This window comes from Neophocaena asiaeorientalis, unplaced genomic scaffold (genome assembly GCF_003031525.2).
Source record: "Neophocaena asiaeorientalis asiaeorientalis breed wild unplaced genomic scaffold, Neophocaena_asiaeorientalis_V1.1 scaffold483, whole genome shotgun sequence".
In the NCBI taxonomy this organism is placed as follows: domain Eukaryota; kingdom Metazoa; phylum Chordata; class Mammalia; order Artiodactyla; family Phocoenidae; genus Neophocaena; species Neophocaena asiaeorientalis.
Window position 1 is genome coordinate 383,301 of NW_020175631.1, and position 7,810 is coordinate 391,110.

General features: G+C 36.7%; 1 protein-coding gene across 4 annotated transcripts in view; it reads left to right on the forward strand.

Moving 5' to 3' along the window:
- LOC112390457 (platelet glycoprotein 4) overlaps window positions 1-7,810 on the forward strand; it is a 139,636-nt gene that overhangs the window by 84,734 nt on the left and 47,092 nt on the right. The window contains exon 1 of one of the 4 annotated variants that reach the window (XM_024731410.1): window positions 4,694-5,022. The exons of 2 other annotated variants lie outside the window; for them this stretch is intronic. The gene's annotated coding sequence lies outside the window, so the exon portion shown is untranslated. Of the gene's footprint in view, window positions 1-4,693; window positions 5,023-7,012; window positions 7,085-7,810 lie in introns of those variants that run through there. One more of the 4 variants, XM_024731412.1, reaches the window with a different exon arrangement.

The window sequence follows — 7,810 nt, forward strand, 5'->3', positions numbered from 1 at the left end:
AGCCTATAATGTAAGGGTAGAGACTTAGGCCAGTAATATTTCTAGCCAATTCGTAAATCTTTGAGACCATTAATTCCAGCAGTAAAAACCTCATTGTTACATTTATGAAAATTTCCAGATTTTAGGAGATAAAGATAACTAAATTACAGATTTTGATTACACACTAAGTAAACAGTTCTAGAATGAATATTCACAACTAGGGTAGCTGCCCATTTCGAGATGGTAGATTAAAAGTATTCAGTACTCCCTCATTGCATTTTATATGCGAGTATTTGAAGTTCATTACAGAAAACCTCCCTGTAGGGATCATGCTTTCTTCTTCTTTGTGACAGGATTCTAGGCACACAGTGGCCACATCATGAATATTCATTGAGTATGTGTGTGTGTGTGTATGAGGATGCATGTCATCAACTTTAACCTTTACAGAATTATTACCTTAAGAGATATGGAGAAAATCATACATTTTTTGGTCTCATGTAGCATATACTGTAATGGCTTGATTTGCTTTTAGAATATCTTTATTTTTGTCTTAGTTTCTTTATTCTTATGAGTTGCAAACATAATAGCATACTCACCAAATATTGGTAATCTTACATGGCAAAAGAATGTCATAACTATCGTAAACCTGAACTTGCTCATTTTGCAAGATCCTGCCCAATGTTGCTAGCATCTCCAGCTTTCCACAAACTAGAATATTCCCTGATGCTTTGTTTCTTATCCTAAAGACCAGTGTGCATGTTGTTATGTGGTTCCTAGGAAGACTGTAATGTCCTAAACAAAGACGAAGGATGAAAAGAGTCAAGGGAATTGCTATGAGAAAATAAGTAGGGATATCCCTGGAGAAGGAGTTGCTTCTGTGTTCTTTTAAATGTCACAGAGTAATTGTTTCTTTTTTTAAGGAAAGAACCAGGGGGAAGAGCAGCTTATTTTCAAGCTGGAGAGCGTGGCAAATATAGGCTGCAGGGTTTACTTTGGTTTAGGAATCCCACTGCCTCACTGGAGGGTCAATCAAAGTTCCACAGCCATTCTTGGATACTTGGAGGTGGGGCTGATTGATGTACAGCGGTGACCTGACCCAGCACTTAAGGCAAACACAACCAGAGTCATCAGTGTTAATTCCGTATCCTCCAACCAGCATTTTGAAGTGCGTTGACATTGGTGGCCTTGCACTTTTTCATCGGACTTCTAACTGGTAATTACACCTATATAATCACTGTGAAGTTATCTAGCCTAACAGTGTAGGACTCAAGACCAGTGCCTGCAATACTAAAATCTCTTACTTTGCTCTGAGTTTTGCTTTGTTCTTGTCCAGTTTAAGCTATACGTGCATTTTTCTCTTCTCTTAAGGAATAGAATATATGAGATGGTATAGACATTCAGGCACCCTGTCCCAAGCTTTTAGATAAGAAATTGTGTCTAAAAGAAAATGGAAGGAGTTGGTCAGGTGTTGTAATTTTACTATGATCTTGTCAGTAATAACTACAATACTAAGTGATAAGATGACATTCAAAAATATTTGAAATCGTCCAAACCCTCCAACTTACCTATGCTTGTATACGTGCAACGATGGAATATCTTAGTAGAGCACCATATTAAAAGGGCAAATTCATGTGCGGCTACCTTTTATTCTTGAGAAGATATATGCCCAGGAAGACTGTTAAATTATAGATGGCCACTTTTACCCGAAGAGATACTTAGAATGAATATTATTATATATGTTTTGGAGTCTCTTATATTAAGATTGTAAGGCAGAGTGGTTGTCTTCCCAGTCGTGGAGAAAGAAGAATCTATCCTCCCCCATCTCTTATAGTCAACAGTAACCAGTAGAGGTCACAGGCAGTTTCTACTGGGGCATTCCTGGAATGGATCTAGTCAGCAAGTGGTCACTGTGACTTGCTAGAGAGGTGACTTTGCAATTTTATTTTACCCACAGGTTAGGGAAACTTAGTCATCATCTTGGTATACCTGACTTGGGCTACTGAATCTTTTTTTTATTTTTTATTTTTTTTTGCGGTACGCGGGCCTCTCCCATTGTGGAGCACAGGCTCCAGACGCACAGGCTCAGCAGCCATGGCTCACGGGCCTAGCCACTCCGCGGCACGTGGGATCTTCCCGGACCGGGGCACGAACCCGTGTCCCCTGCATCGGCAGGCGGACTCTCAACCACTGCGCCACCAGGGAAGCCCTGGAGGTAGCTTTTGAATCTTTCCTTCTGTACTCAATATTGAGGCGCATCTCTGAAAGTAAAGTCAGCTGCTTGTGGCTTCCGGAACACTAGTTGCTTCTCACTACACAGGATGTACTAAGGATCTGAGGATAAGTTCTTGAAGAAACATTACTATCTTCCTTTCCTCTGGAAAATTCTTAAGCATGTAGAAATGTCCCATCGAGATTATGACTTAGTCAATCAAAATGGGAAATTCTTAAGCATGTAGAAATGTCCCATCCAGATTATGACTTAGTCAATCAAAATGGATGAACTTAGTTATATTTATTCATTATGTTTCAGCTTTAAAAAATTGAAGCCAATCTCCTAAAACACGTCTTAACACATGCATGTTGGAATTTTTCAAAAAACAGATATTGTCTATTTTCAATTTTAATTTTATTCACCTGAGATTGGAGGAAGATTGCCTGAAAGGGTGACATCTTCAATGGTAGAATGTTTTATCATAGAAAGAAAAGGTTTTCCCTGTAATTAATTGCACCAAAAGACTTAAAAAGGAAAATCACCACAGCATTTTTTCCCTAACCTAAATGACATGGCAAATAAGCCAGAGAAAGTTTAGTAAACAGTACAAATTTAGTTTAATCTTTATTTTTTTTAGTTTCATAGCTTGAAGAATTTAAATATTTTCTACTACACAGGATGGTAAATAAATGTGAGCTTAAAGGAATAAGTGGCAGAATAGGGTTCAGTTATAACTAAAGTATTTTTTGGTAATATTTGGAAACCCGTGGTTATGTATTGAACTGCCATCAGGAGGTAGGTGTCTTTCAAAACAGAAATACCCATTAAGTGGATAATGTGAGTGTATCAATAAAAGGAGGGAAGGAATCATCTCACACCGGTCAGAATGGCCATCATCAAAAACTCTACAAACAATAAATGCTGGAGAGGGTGTGGAGAAAAGGGAACACTCTTGCACTGTTGGTGGGAATGTAAATTGATACAGCCACTATGGAGAACAGTATGGAGGTTCCTTAAAAAACTACAAATAGAACTACCATATGACCCAGCAATCCCACTACTGGGCATATACCCTGAGAAAACCATAATTCAAAAAGAGTCATGTACCAAAATGTTCATTGCAGCTCTATTTACAATAGCCAGGAGATGGAAGCAACCTAAGTGTCCATCATCAGATGAATGGATAAAGACGATGTGCCACATATATACAATGGAATATTACTCAACCATAAAAAGAAACGAAATTGAGTTATTTGTAATGAGGTGGATGGACCTAGAGTCTGTCATACAGAGTGAAGTAAGTCAGAAAGAGAGAAACAAATACCATATGCTAGCACACATATATGGAATCTAAGAAAGAAAATTAAAAAGGTCATGAAGAACCTAAGGGTAAGATGGAAATAAAGACACAGACCTACTAGAGAATGGACTTGAGGATATGGGGAGGGGGAAGGGTAAGCTGTGACAAAGTGAGAGAGTGGCATGGACATATATACACTACCAAATGTAAAATAGATAGCTAGTGGGAAGCAGCCGCATAGCACAGGGAGATCAGCTCGGTGCTTTGTGACCATGTAGAGGGGTGGGATAGGGAGAGTGGGAGGGAGGGAGACGCAGAGGGAAGAGATATGGGAACTTATGTATATGTATAACTGATTCACTTTGTTATAAAGCAGAAACCAACACACAATTGTAAAGCAATTATACTCCAATAAAGATGTTTAAGAAAAATAAAAGAGTGAAGGAACAAATGAATTCATGGTTTCTGCTAATTTAGGAATAGCTGTGATTTTGTAAGTATAATTGCAGTAAGTTAATTTGGATGCAATTTCAAACTTACATACCTAAAACCACATTTAATTTTGAAAAACTATTAGAAAGATAAAAATGTGATGTCAAATAAAAATCAGCTAGGACAGATAAATGCAACGTAAACCAAGGAAGAAAAGAAGGAAAAATGAAAACTGGAATCTTGTGGAGGAGAGAAGTCTATACTGAAACTTATAAAAATAATATTTTGGGACAGACTTATTTATAACATGGGAAATATTTAGTGGTTTTTAATTTTGAGTTGCATGAAATGGTATGGTTTTTATGGGCTTATTTCACCTCCAAATATTAATCGCTGTAGTCCTCATTTCTTCAACCTACTGTGATTATCCAGTTTTCCCTGAGGAGTTGTAGAAAATGAAAGGAAAAACAGGCCTGCAACAGTCTTGGATCATGTCCAGAAAATGTTTTTAGTCCTTGGACTGCATGGAGGATGGTGCCCCAAGCCTTGTACACACAGATTGGGAAAACAATGAGGATCTCAGCGTATTCACTCTCAACAGGAAAGCCCTGTGTCCTTAACAAAAGGTGTACTACAGAGTACACTGAAACACACTTGGATAACATAAACATCTCGATTCACATTTGTATCTTTACCCATGAACAGGAAGCAATGTGGAGTAAGACAGTTTGCTTGCTAAATACCACAACTGAGGGCCCTGGGCCCTGAAAGCCAGGAAAACAGTTGTGTTAGCAATCTCTGAGGATAAATGTACTAATCAACCAGTGCAAAACTAGGAGGACCAGTAGAGTCATTTAGGGTGACATTCCATAGCAATTCAGATTCCATAATCTGCTACTGTTTACTTAAGTCACAACCTCCGGACAAAAGAGAAGAGCAACTTTCCGGAATCTGAAAGGGGATGGTGAGAATGAACATGATTTGAGTCCTTGGTTGCTTGTTGGAGAACGATGAGGATGACAGACACTTGCATAAAGACACAGCTGATGTTATTTAAACCTACTTCAGAATAGAAGATTTCTTTCTACTTAACCATAAGGTAAATTCCTTTATCAAGTCCATTGTCAGTGCCCCCTAATGTGAAACAAACTTTAATGATGCTACTAAAACGTTAGGGCTAAAATGAAGTTTAATAGGTAAGTTGAACTTCTCTATTATTCAAAGTTTAAGTGTGCAGATACTAAAGGGAAGGTTTTGCTGTACCCCTGACTAGTTGTCATTTCTTTCATTCAAGCGGATAACCAACTGTCACAGAGAAACATGCAGAACAGTTGCAGGGTTCTGATATTTTAGAATTCTGAATTTTTATGATATCTACCTTATGCATGATAGAATAGTAGTCTGTCACTTTTATTCTGTTTGGATTTTAACGTTTATGATTTATAGAATATAGTCATGAAAATAAGATATATAGAAAGAAATTTAAATGATGTATAGCATTTCCAGGAAAATATTTGCTTCTGGAAGTTTTATTTGATATATTAGATAGATATATAGCCACACACACCCATACACTCTATATGTGGGTATGTATGTGTGTTACCCAGGTTTTTGTTTTGTTTTTACAGACTATTACACGAGGCTTTGTTCAAACTAAAAAATACATTTAGAGCAGGATGTTCCCACTTTGAATCCTTATGGATTCTTGGAAATCTTAAGAATTTATTTCAAGTTCTTCCAAGGAGTTCATTTCAGAAGCAGCACTCTAAACCAAACCCTTTGGTCTCTTGGAAGACAGAAAACTCTGGCTTATCCACGAGCAAATCCTTCCCTTAAGCCCACTGAGCACCAACCTGGAAAATGATGATTTGATTTCACTATAGGGTTTGATAGGCTGTTTAATATTTCTTTAAAGCTTCTAGCAGAAGCTGCTGTGCCACTCAAATGCAAGGTTTGTGACAAATGTTTCTTCAAAGTTTCAGGGCAGAGGGATCAAACTTTTCCATTTTCAAGCAAACAAACAGAAAAAGACAGGCATCAGAAATATCTTATTTCCTGTGTGGTGATTTCTAAGATAAATTACTGTTACGTGACATACTTCTTAGAAAGTATTTTATTTCTCAGCTTTAAAAAAGAATTTAATTAGGTATGCTTCCATGTCCCTGGAAAAGTGTCTGTGTGTGTGTGTGTGTGTGTGTGTGTGCACGTGAGTGCGTGCGTGTGCCTATGCATGCATGTATGTGAGTTTAACTCTTTCAGGAATTTGACACCCAAGTGCTGTGTATCTCCGAACTTAATAGATTGTCAGATGGCATAGATGTCAATATAATTGTTTAAAAGACAGCCTAGAGAGTATGGTTAGTATGTCTGTTTATTTACTACATGGAACAAAATCACTTTAAGTCTCATTATTCCTCTGATTTCTTTTCTGGTTTTATACATTCATCACAATGAAAGCTTCTTTTAGCCTTTCATAGCATATCACCTTGATCAAGCCATCAGCTAATGTGAATGTATAAATTGATTTCTGTAACCCTTCTTAAAATTATTTTATTGATTTCCTTTTTAAGACCCCACTTCAGGGACTATTTATAGTGTAGATGACATTTCTCAACACAAAACTCTGTTGTACCCTCAATTCAGTGAATTTTATATTTCTGCCATGTGAAATTATAAATTAATTGCTCACATAATTTTTTTCAACCTTTTTCTGGTATTTGGTTAGCTAAATGCTTATTTTTGTAATTGATTATTGTTTTTTTCTTATTATTTCATAACAACATGCTTTGAGGTCTAGTTATTCTTTTACCTGAAGATTTCTGTTTTTTCCCCCTAATAATTTCCTTTCTAATGTGTGAACACAAATTGTCCTGACAACTATGCTGATCTTAACACTTCCTTAAGGTTCTTAGTATTGCTTAAATGTTGACTTTCCCCCACTCTCCTTAGAGAGTTAAGTCTGTTTTGCAAACAGTTCAAGTAAAGATAGGTGCGCCAACATATTTAGAAGGCCTGTGAAATTTACATATTGATCTGGCCCAGCCCACATGAGACTATCCACATATACAGAGGTGCTCTCTCTTTAATCTGTCTTTTACACACAGCTCCTACCATGACTTCTATGAGACATAGGGGGAAGTTTACTTTATATCACTAATGCAGTAAGTTTACTTTCATTGTGTGCTCTATTCATTAGATGACATAGCTTAAGTCTAAACTTGAATGACCCTGATATTCTGCATTTTACCTTTAATGACGTCCTTTGAAATTTTCCTTTAAACGTGATATTAAAAACTTCCATTTTAATCTCTCAAGCTTTCGCTGGCATTACCGTGTACTGCTATGTCTTGTGCATTTAATATTCTCTTTTAAGGTTATGTACATATATATTTATTTTTATTCCTGCATGTGAAGGCCCTCCTCACCACATGAAGCAGGTAGAACCTGCCACTGGTTTAATACTTCCATAAATGTAAGACAGCAATTGAAAAACTAGGTATTTGTTTGTATAGCGCACACAATCAGGTGTCGTATGCATGGGCATAAATATGTGTGTGTGTATAGATCTTCATGATTAGTTAGCCCAAGGATTAAAGTGATAAGACGAATTTTGCCTTGGTTTTACACTGGTGACTAATGTTTTGAGATACTTTACAGTGTTATGTGTTATAGGTCTTCAGAATGAATTTTGTTTTAGCTAATCTCAAAATAATTCTGTTAACTGCCACTTACAGAATATGTTCACTGTTCATTCCTTGTTTATTGTACTTAGATATCATTTTCTAAGAGGACGTTATTTATAACTGTTATTCAATTTGAACAACTGGGTTGAAAAGAATACGTAAATGAGGTATTGATCAAGAAATAATTTATATATATATATTTTT